We start from the raw sequence: 14612 nt of genomic DNA, 5'->3' as shown, positions 1-14612 counted from the left end.
AGATCATGACGGTACTTTGGAGATGGAGATCAAAGGAACAAGATGATGATGGCCATATCATGTCACATATTTTGATTGCATATGATGTTTATCCTTTATGCATCTTATTTTGCTTAGTTCGGCGGTAGCATTATAAGATGATCTCGCACTAAATTTCAAGGTATAAGTGTTCTTCGTAAGTATGCACCATTGGGATAGTTCTTCGTGCTGAGACACCACGTGATGATCGGGTGTGATAAGCTCTACGTTCACATACAACGGGTGTAAGCCAGTTTTGCACACGCGGAATACTCGGGTTAAACTTGACGAGCCTAGCATATGCAGATATGGCCTCGGAACACTGGAGACCGAAAGGTCGAGCATGAACCATATAGTAGATATGATCAACATAGTGATGTTCACCATTGAAAACTACTCCATCTCACGTGATGATCGGACATGGTTTAGTTGACATGGATCACGTGATCACTTAGATGATTATAGGGATGTCTATCTAAGTGTGTCATACGTCTCCAACGTATCTATAATTTTTGATTGCTCCATGCTATATTATCTTCTGTTTTGGAAATTATTGGGCTTTATTATCCACTTTTATATTATTTTTGGGACTAACCTATTAACCGGAGGCCCAGCCCAGAATTGCTATTTTTTTGCTTATTTTAGGGTTTCGAAGAAAAGGAATATCAAACGGAGTCCAAATGGAATGAAACCTTCGGGAACGTGATTTTTGGAACGAACAAGATCCAGGAGACTTGGACCCTACGCCAAGCAACTAACAGGGAGGCCACGAGGTAGGGGACGCGCCTACCCCCCCAGGCGTGCCCTCCACCCTCATGGGCCCCCTGTTGCTCCACCGACATACTTTTTCCTCCTATATATATACCTACGTACCCCCAAACAATCAGATACGCAGCCAAAACCCTAATTCCACCGCCGTAACTTTCTGTATCCACGAGATCCCATCTTGGGGCCTGTTGCGGAGCTCCGCCGGAGGGGGCATCAATCACGGATGGCTTCTACATCAACACCATAGCCTCTCCGATGAAGTGTGAGTAGTTTACCTCAGACCTTCGGGTCCATAGTTATTAGCTAGATGGCTTCTTCTCTCTTTTTGGATCTCAATACAAAGTTCTCCCCCTCTCTTGTGGAGATCTATTCGATGTAATCCTCTTTTGCGGTGTGTTTGTTGAGACCAATGAATTGTGGGTTTATGATCAAGTTTATCTATGAACAATATTTGAATCTTCTCTGAATTCTTTTATGTATGATTGGTTATCTTTGCAAGTCTCTTCGAATTATTAGTTTAGTTTGGCCTACTAGATTGATCTTTCTTGCAATGGGAGAAGTGCTTAGCTTTGGGTTCAATCTTGCGGTGTCCTTTACCAGTGATAGTAGGGGAAGCAAGGAACGTATTGTATTGTCGCCATCGAGGATAACAAGATGGGGTTTTCATCATATTGCATGAGTTTATCCCTCTACATCATGTCATCTTGCTTAAGGCGTTACTCTGTTCTTATGAACTTAATACTCTAGATGCATGCTGGATAGCGGTCGATGTGTGGAGTAATAGTAGTAGATGAAGGCAGGAGTCGGTCTACTTGTCTCAGACGTGATGCCTATATACATGATCATACCTAGATATTCTCATAACTATGCTCAATTCTGTCAATTGCTCAACAGTAATTTGTTCACCCACCGTAAAATACCTATGCTCTTGAGAGAAGCCACTAGTGAAAGCTATGGCCCCCGGGTCTATCTTCATCATATTAATCTTCCAATACTTAGTTGTTTTCATTGCCTTTTATTTTACTTTGCATCTTTATCATAAAAATACCAAAAATATTATCTTATCAAATCTATCAGATCTCACTCTCGTAAGTGACCGTGTAGGGGTTGACAACTCCTTATCGCATTGGTTGCGAGGATTTATTTGTTTTGTGTAGGTGCGAGGGACTCGCGCGTAGCCTCCTACTGGATTGATACCTTGGTTCTCAAAAACTGAGGGAAATACTTACGCTACTTTGCTGCACCACCCTTTCCTCTTCAAGAAAAAACCAACACAAGTGCTCAAGAGGTAGCAAGAAGGATTTCTGGTGCCGTTGCCAGGGAGGTCTACGCAAAAGTCAACATACCAAGTATCCATCACAAACCCTTATCTCTCGCATTACATTATTTGCCATTTGCCTCTCATTTTCCTCTCCCCCACTTCACCCTTGCCATTTTATTCGCCCTCTCTCTCTCTATCCTCCCTCTCTTTCTCTATTTGCCTCTTTTTGCCCATTCCTCGTTTACTTGTCGTTATGGCGAGTCCGCTATCTTCTCCGTTGTCTCCTGAGAATGAAGTTCTAAATTTTAAGCAAAGGGAGAGAGAAAATCTAAAAGACGCTTGGTATAGAATTTGCAGTGCTCAAAGTAGATCTACCTGGAAGCAATCTACTTCCATTCTTCTTTGCAATTTTTATGTAGGCACTACTCCTTGGAACAGATATATCCTTGATACCATTACCGGAGGGAACTTCTTGGGTAGCCGTACTTTTGATTCTTATAATGCTATGATAGATTTGTTTGGCTCACCACCTCTTTTCGTTAATGGAACTATGTTAACTTTGGAGCATGTAATGCAAAAACTTGAAATTATTGAAAATAAAGTTGCTACCGTTGAGTTAATTGAAAATTTCGATAAAAAGATCCACAACCAAATTACCCAATATGGATCTAAAGTAGGAGTAACTTTCAAAAATATTAAAGAGAAGGAACCTATAGTTAATGAAAGAAAAAAATCATGATTCCACTAGAATCGATAAACTTGAGGGTGTCATTACCAACTTGGGAACCGCTTTTTCTTCCGTAAAGAATACTCCAAGTCCTCCTACTAAAATTGCCAAGCTTATGTATGTTCCTGAAAATAAAGGTGAATCCTCTAGCAAAGAAACTGCGGATCTCAAATCTATAAGTGTTCATCCTAATCTTTTTGCTATCATTAAGGAACCATTTGCTGCTAATGATTTTTTCGATCTTGTGCCTAAAAGTTTGATAATCAGTAAAAAGAAAGAAATTCCTAAGGATGGTAGATGCATCATTGAAGAATTACTTACCAAAGATGGCAATACCTAGATCTATCCTTGCTTTTTATGCCAAGCTAGGGGCGTTAAATGATAGCGCTTGTTGGGAGCCAACCCAATTTTATTTTATTCCTTGATTTTTGCCCCTGTTTAGTAATAAATAATTTATCTAGCCTCTGTTTCGGTTGTGTTTTTTGTGTTTAATTAGTTTTTGTGCCAAGTAGAACCATTGGGAAGACTCGGGGAAAGTCTTGTTAATCTTGGTGTAAAAAACAGAAACTTTAGCGCTCACGAGAACTGCTGCCATTTTTATTTGTGAAGTTATATTTAGTTATTATTTTTGCATATGATTAACAGATAAATTCGTCATGTCCAGCAATTTATTTTAGAATTTTTGGGGTTCCAGATCTTGCACTAGCTACAGATTACTACAGACTGTTCTATTTTTGACAGATTCTGATTTTCGTGTGTTGTTTGCTTATTTTCATGAATCTATGGCTAGTAAATTAGTTTATAAACCATAGGGAAGTTGTAATACAGTAGGTTTAACACCAATATAAATAAATAATGAGTTCATTACAGTACCTTTAAGTGGTCTTTTGTTTTCTTTCGCTAACGGAGCTCTCGAGATTTTCTACTTTAAGTTTTGTGTTATGAACTTTTCAAGTTTTGGGTAAAGATTTGATGGATTATGGAACAAGGAGTGGCAAGAGCCTAAGCTTGGGTATGCCCATGGTACCCCCAAGATAATCTAAGGACACCTAAAAGACAAAGCTTGGGGATGCCCCGGAAGGCATCCCCTCTTTCGTCTACTTCTATCAGTAACTTTACTTGGAGCTATATTTTTATTCACCACATGTTATGTGTTTTTCTTGGAGCGTCTTGTATGATTTGAGTCTTTTCTTTTTAGTTTACCACAATCATCCTTGCTGTACACACCTTTTGAGAGAGACACACATGATTCGGAAATTATTAGAATACTCTATGTGCTTCACTTATATCTTTTGAGTTATATAGTTTTGCTCTAGTACTTCACTTATATCTTTTAGAGTGCGGTGGTGGATTTGTTTTATAGAAACTATTGATATCTCATGCTTCACTTAGATTATTTTGAGAGTCTTAAATAGCATGGTAATTGTTAAATAATCCTAATATGCTAGGTATATGAGATTAATAATAAAATTCTCTTATGAGTGTGTTGAATACTATGCGAAGTTTGATGCTTGATGATTGTTTTGAGGTATGGAGATGGTGATATTAGAGTCATGCTAGTTGAGTAGTTGTGAATTTAAGAAATAATTGTGTTAAAGTTTGTGATTCCCATAGCATGCACGTATGGTGAACCGTTATGTGATGAAGTCGAAGCATGATTTATTTATTGATTGTCTTCCTTATGAGTGGCGGTCGGGGATGAGCGATGGTCTTTTCCTACCAATCTATCCCCCTAGGAGCATGCGAGTAATACTTTGCTTTGATAACTTGTAGATTTTTGCAATAAGTATATGAGTTCTTTATAACTAATGTTGAGTCCATGGATCATACGCACTCTCACCCTTCCACCATTGCTAGCCTCTCTAATACCGCGCACCTTTCGCCGGTATCATACACCCACCATACACCTTCCTCAAAACAGCCACCATACCTACCTATCATGGCATTTTCATAGCCATTCCGAGATATATTGCCATGCAACTTTCCACCGCTCCGTTTACTATGACACGCTCCATCATTGTCATATTGCTTTGCATGATCATGTAGTTGACATTGTATTTGTGGCAAAGCCACCGTTCATAATTCTTTCATACATGTCACTCATGAGTCATTGCATATCCCGGTACACCACCGGAGGCATTCACATAGAGTCATATTTTGTTCTAAGTATCGAGTTGTAATTCTTGAGTTGTAAGAAAATAAAAGTGTGATGATCATCATTATTAGAGCATTGTCCCAGTGAGGAAAGGATGATGGAGACTATGATTCCCCCACAAGTCGGGATGAGACTCCAGACGAAAAAAAGAGGCCATAAAAAAGAGAAAAGGCCCAAATAAAGAAATGAGAGAAAAAGAGAGAAGGGACAATGCTACTATCCTTTTACCACACTTGTGCTTCAAAGTAGCACCATGATCTTCATATTAGAGAGTCTCCTTTTTATCACTTTCATATACTAGTGGGAATTTTTCATTATAGAACTTGGCTTGTATATTCCAATGATGGGCTTCATCAAAATGCCCTAGGTCTTCGTGAGCAAGCAAGTTGGATGCACACCCACTTAGTTTCTTTTGTTGAGCTTTCATATACTTATAGCTCTAGTGCATCCGTTGCATGGCAATCCCTACTCACTCACATTGATATATATTGATGGGCATCTCCATAGCCCATTGATATGCCTAGTTGATGTGAGACTATCTTCTCCCTTTTTGTCTCCTCCACAACCACCACTCTATTCCACCTAAAGTGCTATGTCCATGGCTCACACTCATGTATTGCATGGAGATTGAAAAAGTTTGAGAATGTCAAAAGTATGAAACAATTGCTTGGCTTGTTATCGGGGTTGTGCATGATTTATATACTCTGTGTGGTGAAGATAGAGCATAGTCAGACTATATGATTTTGTAGGGATAACTTTCTTTGGCCATGTTATTTTGAAGAGACATAATTGCTTATTTAGTATGCTTGAAGTATTATTATTTTTATGTCAATATTGAACTTTTGTCTTGAATCTTTCGGATCTGAATATTCATACCACAATTAAGAAAAATTACATTGAAAATATGCCAAGTAGCATTCCACATCAAAAATTCTATTTTTATCATTTACCTACTCGAGGACGAGTAGGAATTAAGCTTGGGGATGCTTGATACGTCTCCAACGTATCTATAATTTTTGATTGCTCCATGATATATTATCTTCTGTTTTGGACATTATTGGGCTTTATTATCCACTTTTATATTATTTTTGGGACTAACCTATTAACCGGAGGCCCAGCCCAAAATTGTTGTTTTTTTTGCCTATTTTAGGGTTTCAAAGAAAAGGAATATCAAACGGAGTCCAAACGGAATGAAACCTTCGGGAACGTGATTTTTGGAGCGAACAAGATCCAGGAGACTTGGACCCTACGTCAAGCAACCAACACGGAGGCCACGAGGTAGGGGGCACCTCTACCCCCCAGGCGCACCCTCCACCCTCGTGGGCCCCCTGTTGCTCCACCAACGTACTTCTTCCTCCTATATATACCTACGTACCCCAAACGATCAGATACGGACCCAAATCCCTAATTCCACCGCTGTAACTTTCTGTATCCACGAGATCCCATCTTGGGGCCTGTTGCGGAGCTCCACCGGAGGGGGCATCAATCATGGAGGGCTTCTACATCAACACCATAGCCTCTCCGATGAAGTGTGAGTAGTTTACCTCAGACCTTCGGGTCCATAGTTATTAGCTAGATGGCTTCTTCTCTCTTTTTGGATCTCAATAAAAAGTTCTCCCCCTCTCTTGTGGAGATCTATTCGATGTAATCCTCTTTTGCGGTGTGTTTGTTGAGGCCGATGAATTGTGGGTTTATGATCAAGTTTATCTATGAACAATATTTGAATCTTCTCTGAATTCTTTTATGTATGATTGGTTCTCTTTGCATGTCTCTTCGAATTATCAGTTTAGTTTGACCTACTAGATTGATCTTTCTTGCAATGGGAGAAGTGTTTAGCTTTGGGTTCAATCTTGCGGTGTCCTTTCCCAGTGACAGTAGGGGCAGCAAGGCATGTATTGTCTTGTTGCCATCGAGGATAACAAGATGGGGTTTTCATCATATTGCATGAGTTTATCCCTCTACATCATGTCATCTTGCTTAAGGCGTTACTCTGTTCTTATGAACTTAATACTCTATATGCATGCTGGATAGCGGTCGATGTGTGGAGTAATAGTAGTAGATGCAGGCAGGAGTCGGTCTACTTGTCTCGGACGTGATGCCTATATACATGATCATACCTAGATATTCTCATAACTATGCTCAATTCTGTCAATTGCTCAATAGTAATTTTTTCACCCATCATAAAATACCTATGCTCTTGAGAGAAGCCACTAGTGAAATCTATGGCCCCCGGGTCTATCTTCATCATATTAATCTTCCAATACTTAGTTGTTTTCGTTGCTTTTATTTTACTTTTCATCTTTATCATAAAAATACCAAAAACATTATCTTATCATATCTATCAGATCTCACTCTCGTAAGTGACCGTGTAGGGATTGACAACCCCTTATCGTGTTGGTTGCGAGGATTTATTTGTTTTGTGTAGGTGCGAGGGACTCGCGCGTAGCCTCCTACTGTATTGATACCTTGGTTCTAAAAAACTGAGGCAAATACTTACGCTACTTTGCTGCACCACCCTTTCCTCTTCAAGGGAAAACCAATGCAAGTCCTCAAGAGGTAGCAGTGGGAGTTCTTAAGTAATATGATTAATTGAACTTAAATTTATCATGAACTTAGTCCTGATAGTATTTGCATATCTATGTTGTAGATCAATTGCTCGCGTATAGCTTCCCCATTTTATTTATGATAGGTTCCTAGATAAAACTATGTTGAAAGATGATAGTAGCAATGATGCGGATTGGATCCGTGATCTGAGGATTATCCTCGTTGCTGCACAGAAGAATTATGTCCTTGATGCACCGCTAGGTGACATAACTATTGCAGGAGCAGATGCAGATGTTATGAACGTTTGACAAAGCTTGATATGATGACTACTTAATAGTTTAGTGCACCATGCTTTACGGCTTAGAACCGGGCCTTCAAAAATGTTTTGAATGCCACGAAACATATAAGATGTTCTAAGAGTTGAAATTGGTATTTCATAACTCATGCCCGTGTCGAGAGGTATGAGACCTCTTACAGTATGTTGCCTACAAGATGGAGGAGAATAGCTCAACCAATGAGTATATGCTCAGATTGTCTGGGTACTACAATTGCTTCAATCAAGTGGGAGTTAATCTTCTAGATAATATAGTAATTGATAAAGTTCTCTAGTCACTATCACCAAGTTACTAGAACTTAGTGATGAACTATAATATGCAAGGGATGACGAAAACGATTCCCAAGCTCTTCGTGATGCTGAAATCGATGAAGGTAGAAATCAAGAAAAGCATCAAATGTTGATGGTTGACAAAACCACTAGTTTCAAGTAAAAGGGAAAGGGAAAGAAAGAGAACTTCAAGAATAATGGCAAGCAAGTTGCCACTCCAATGAAGAAGCCCAAAGCTAGACCCAAGCCTGAAACTGAGTGCTTCTACTGTAAAGGAAAGGGTCACTGGAAGTGGAACTGCCCCTAGATACTTGGCAGATAAGAAGGATGGCGAAATGAACAAAGGTATATATGATATACATGTTATTGATGTGTACTTTACTAGTGTTTATAGAAACCCCTCGATATTTGATACTAGTTTAGTTGCTAAGAGTAGTAACTTGAAACGGGAGTTGCAGAATGAACAGAGACTAGTTAAGGGTGAAGTGACGATGACTGTTGGAAGTGGTTCCAAGAATGATATGATCATCATCGCACACTCCCTATACTTTCGGGATTAGTACTGAACCTAAATAAATGTTATTTTGTGTTTGCGTTGAGCATGAATATGATTTGATCATGTTTATTGCAATACGATTATTCATTTAAGTTAGAGAATAATTGTTGTTCTGTTTACATGAATAAAACCTTCTATGGTTATTGATAATCCCCAAGTGCAAGGAATCATCGTAGCAATTTCCAAAGGTGGAAGTGATAACTATGGAGTGTCGAACCCACAAGGAGCTAAAGGTAAGATCAATATTCTCTCAAGCCCTATCTAAAACTGATACGACTCTACGTACACCGAACGTTTGTTTCCAACTAGAAACGAGAAATAAAACTATGTTGTGGGTTTGAAGTGGATAACTTTGTATGATATCGGGGAGCTAAAATATGAAAGTAGGTGCTGTTAGAATATATTATTAAATATTATAAATAGCGAGTGTGGAATAATGGTGGATCGGTGTGCGGAATTGTCCTAGGCAACCGTTAACAAGACCGGTGATCACTATTGCAGTTTCATATGAGGGAGAGGCATAAGCTAACATACTTTCTCTACTTGGATCATATGCACTTATGACTGGAACTCTAGCAAGCATCCGCAACTACTAAAGATCATTAAGGTAAAACCCAACCATAGCATTAAAGCATCAAGTCCTCTTTATTCCCATACGCAACAACCCCCTTACTCGGGTTTGTGTTTCAGTCACTCACCAACCCACTATAAGCGAATCATGAACGTATTGCAACACCCTACAGTGGGAACCCCTCATGCTTGCGTAACACGGAGGGCACCATAGGACAACATCAAAGTAAAACATACAACTCATACCAATCTAGATCATCAATCAACCCAAAGACAAAAGATATCTACTCAAAACATCATAAGATGGCAACACATCATTGGATCATAATATGTGGCATAAAGCACCAAGTTCAAGTAGGGATTACAGCGGGGTGCAGGAGAGTGGACCGCGTAAAAGAGATGATGATGGTGATGATGATGGTGATGTTGATGAAGACGATCACCACGGCGATGACCGATGATTCCCCTCCCGATGGTACTCCGGTGCCACCGAGAGAGAGGAGGAGAGGTTCTCCCCCTTGTGCTTCCTCATCCATGGCCTCCCCCCTAGATGGGGAGAGGTTCTCCCTCTGGTCCTTGGCCTTCATGGTGATGATGGCCCCTCCGGGATCCTCCTCCATGCCGTCTGGTGATGATGGCCCCCTCCGGCAGGGTGCCAGAGAGGGCCTAGATTGGTTTTCGATGGCTATAGAGGCTTCTGGCGGCGGAACTCCCGATCTAGGTTAATTTTCTTGTATTTATAGGAATTTTTGGCGTCGGTCTCATGTCAAGGAGGTGCCCGAGGCGTCCACGAGGCACGACCACATGCCTGGGGGGTGGGTGCGCCCCCCACCCTCGTGGATGCCCCGGGACTCTCCTAGCCCAACTCTTTTACTTTGGGGTCTTATTTTGGTCCATAAAATATCATCAAAAATTGGCACGTCAATTGGACTCCGTTTGATATTCCTTTTTTGTAAAACTCAAAAACAAGGAAAAAACAGAAACTGGCACTAGGCACTAGGTTAATAGGTTAGTCCCAAAAATCATATAAAATAGCATATAAATGCATATAAAACATGCAAGGTTGACAATATAATAGCATGAACACTTCATAAATTATAGATACGTTGGAGACGTATCAGCTTCCCCAAGCTTAATTCCTGCTCGTCCTCGAGTAGGTAAATGATAAAAGAAATAATTTATGAAATGTGAATGCTAGCAAGTGCATAAGTTTCATCAATGATAGTTTCAATCACTTTTTATAACATCAATATATATCATAACAGTAGCTCATCTTCATAAAACTTTTCATGATCAAGTAACAAGCTATTCACATGTTAAAGTATATATCATAAACTTTCTTGAAACTAACAAACTATATTCTCAGTCATCAAACAATTGCAATTCATCTTATTTTCAGGAAGGGTCTATGTCAGAGCTTTGGTTTAGCAAACTCCACATACTCAACTATCATTTAATATTTCACAATTGCTAACACTCACGTGATATTTATGGGTTCAAAGTTTAATCAGAAATAGAGAAAGATAGGGGCTTATAGATTCGCCTCCCAACCTTTTACCTCAAGGGTAATGTCAACAATGATTGTTCATGATAACTTACATCCAATTGGATATATATATCAGGATCTTTCCAACACAATGTGCTTGCCAAATGATAAAATGTAAAAAGGAAAGGTGAAGATCACCATGACTCTTGCATAAGGTAGAAGATAAAAGTAAAAGATAGGCCCTTCGCAGAGGGAAGCAGAGGTTGTCATGCGCTTTTATGGTTGGATGCACAAAATCTTAATGCAAAAGAACGCCACTTTATATTGGCACTTGTGATATGGACCTTTATTATGCTGTCCGTCGCTTTTATTTCTTCCACATCACAAGATCGTATAAAGCTTATTTTCTCCACATTAATAGATCATACATATTTAGAGGGAAATTTTTATTGCATGCACCGATGAAAACTTACTTGAAGGATCTTACTCAATCCATAGGTAGGTATGGTGGAATCTCATGGCAAAACTGGTTTAAGGAATGTTTGGAAGCACAAGTAGTATCTCTACTTGGTGCAAAGAATTTGGCTAGCATGAGGGGGAAAAGCAAACTCAACATGTTGGATGATCCAAGACAATATACTTTATTTCGGATATGAGAAAACATAACCCATTACGTTGTCTTCCTTGTCCGACATCAACCTTTTAGCATGTCATATTTTAATGAGTGCTCACAATTACAAAAGATGTCCAAGATAGTATATTTATATGTGAAATCTCTCTTCCTTCAATATTCTTTCATGAATTGTACAAGTGACCAATTCTACGTTTGCTAAATTTCAATAAGTTTTCTACCTATAATTATTCTATGTGAAGTCATTACTCCCCATTGTATAAGCATATGAAACATATATAAATTCAGATTTATGATATTCAATTATTCAACCATTTACTCATAGGATATACGTGAAGCACGTGAGTAAATAACAAACTACTCCAAAAGATAATAGTGAAGGACACTGAGTAGTCAAATAATTAACTAGCCATGGGAGGATTCTTTTTCATTTAATAACTCAGATCCAATGATTTTATTCAAACAACAAGTAAAATTGAAAATACGCTCCAAGCAAAACACATATCATGTGACGAATAAAAATATAGCTCCGAGTAAGGTATACCGATAGTTTTGAAGACGAAAGAGGGGATGCCTTCTGGGGCATCCCCAAGCTTAGGCGCTTGAGTCTTCCTTGAATATTACCTTGGGGTGTCTCGGGCATCCCCAAGCTTAGGGTCTTTCCACTCCTTATTCTCCTCATATCGATATCTCACCCAAAGCTTGAAAACTTCAATCACACAAAACTTAATGGAACTTCGTGAGATAGGTTAGTATGATAAAGAGTAAACCATTCACCTTGGTACTGTCAAAGACAAAGATCGTAATTTTTCTCACACAATGCCTACTGTACCATATCATTTCTATAATTTATATTGAGGAATATAAGTCATAGAAACTAGAAAACAAGCAAACTATGCAATGAAAACCGAATCTGTCAGAAACAGAACAGTATGTAATGATCTGAACACTAACCATACTTATGCTACTCAAAAAATTATGAAATAAATTGGTGGACGTGAGGAATTTGTCTATTAATCTTCTTCAAATAGAATCAGCACCAAATCACTCTTCTGTAAAAAAAATGGCAGCTAATCTCGCGAGCGCAAAGTTTCTGTTTTTTACAGCAAGATCACATTAACTTTCACCCAAGTCTTCCCAAAGGTCTTACTTGGCACTTTATTGAAAAAAAAGCTATAAAACATGATTACTATAGTATATTAATCATGTAAACACACAAAAATAGTAAGGGTAAATATTGGGTTGTCTCCCAACAAGCGCTGTTCTTTAATGCCTTTTAGCTAGGCATGATGATTTCAATGATGCTCACATGAAAGATAAGACTTGAGCATAAAGAGAGCATCATGAAGAATATGACTAGCACATTTAAACCTAACCCACTTCCTATGCCTAGGGATTTTGTGAGTCCACAACTTATGGGAACAAGAATCAACTAGCATAGGAAGGAAAAACAAGGATAACTTCAAAACTTTAAGCACATAGAGAGGAAACTTGGTATTATTGCAACTCCTACAAGCATATATTCTTCCCTCATAACAATTTTCAGTAGCATCATGAATGAATTGAACAACATAACCATCACATAAAGCATTCTTTTCATGATATACAAGCATAGAAATTTTTCTACTCTCCGCATAAGCAAAATTCTTCTCATTCGGAATAGCGGGATCACTAGTTCCTAGAGTTGACACTCTTCCAAACCCGCTTTAGATGATAGTATTATTCATACTCCAAAAGATATAAGTGAAGTTCATGGAGAATTCTACAATTAATACAAACTAACCAATGTCCAAGCTTAAAATGTACGAGTGAAGCACACGAAGCATTCTATAAAACCATACTCAAAAGATTTAAGTGAAGCACAAAGAGCAATTCTATAAGATCATACTTAAAAGATATAAGTGAAGCACATGAAGCATTCTATAAATCAATGAAGGGATATATAATACTAGCATGGTTCATAAAGGAAGAACAAAAAACACAAAGGACACAAATCATGTGAACGAAACAAAAACCGAGGTATACCGGTAATTGTTGAAGAAGAAAGATGGGATGCCAACTGGGTCATCCCCAAGCTTAGATGCTTGAGTATCCTTAGAATATTTAGAGCGTGTTCGGAAGTCCTCCGCGTCGCTCAACTCCACAGCTTCTCAGCCGCGCTCCAAACTCCACCTGTAGCGAGAAGCTAGCACCGTTCTGTATGTGCTTCCAGCTCCTCTCCACGCTAGGCGGGCTGGCAGCCCGCTTGGACGGTCAAAAGCCCATCTAACTCAAGAGGAAAAGAGGCCTTAGGACTACTCGGGAGAGGAGGAGAGAGACTGGACTTGGCCCAGTTTGGAGGTGAGCGTCAGGATGCGTTCACGCTGCCTGATCCAACGATCGAGAGGACGGCGGGCGACATAAGAATCGGGATCGCACGAACCGTTACCAGAACTCACTTGGCGGTGGCATCATGCGTAATTTGACGAACTCCGCGTTTCTGAGGATTCCGCGAAGCTGCGAAATCCTAGCTTCTTTTACTCCACCAAATCGCACTACGGCTCGGTACAGCTTCCAGAAACTGGCTCCACGAAGCTAAGAGCGTTCGGCCTAACTTCTCGCGAGAAGTTTGCCGAGTGTGGAGCGTGGAGGACTTCAGAACACGCCCTTACTTGGGGTGCCTTGGGCATCCCCAAGCTTGAGCTCTTTCCTCTCTTTATTCTTATCACATCGGTAATTCCTCGTTCTTCGAACACTTCATCCACAAAAAACTTCAACAAAAACTTTGTGAGATTCGTTAGTATAATAAAGCAAATCACTACTCTAGGTACTGTTGTAAACCAATTCATATTTTGTTTTTGCATTTTAGCTACTGTAATATAACTTTTCCATGGCTTAATCCACTGATATAAATCGATAGTTTCATCAAAACAAGCAAACTATGCATCAAAAACAGAATCTGTCTAAAACAGGACAGTCTGTAGTAATCTTAAGGTTTAGTAAACTTATGTATCTCCAAAAATTATGAAATAAATTTGACAATTTGAAAAATTTATACATAAGTAATGTTCAAAAAGTTTCATACCCATTTGACTTTCCAGTAAAAAAATGTAAAATCACGCGCTACAGCCAAAGTTTCTGTTTTTGTTCTGCACATAGTAAACAAGCAATCTAATCATCCTAAAACCAAAGCTTGACACATTATTTTTATAATACAATGGATATATATAAGGGGATAATTATTTACAGAGAAACTTGCTTGAAAAATTCTACATTGTTTCTGTGAGCATGAACACGAGTGCTCAAGGTCGAC

The sequence above is a fragment of the Triticum urartu genome, chromosome 5, assembly GCF_003073215.2.
Source record: "Triticum urartu cultivar G1812 chromosome 5, Tu2.1, whole genome shotgun sequence".
NCBI lineage: Eukaryota > Viridiplantae > Streptophyta > Magnoliopsida > Poales > Poaceae > Triticum > Triticum urartu.
This window is presented reverse-complemented; position numbering follows the sequence as displayed.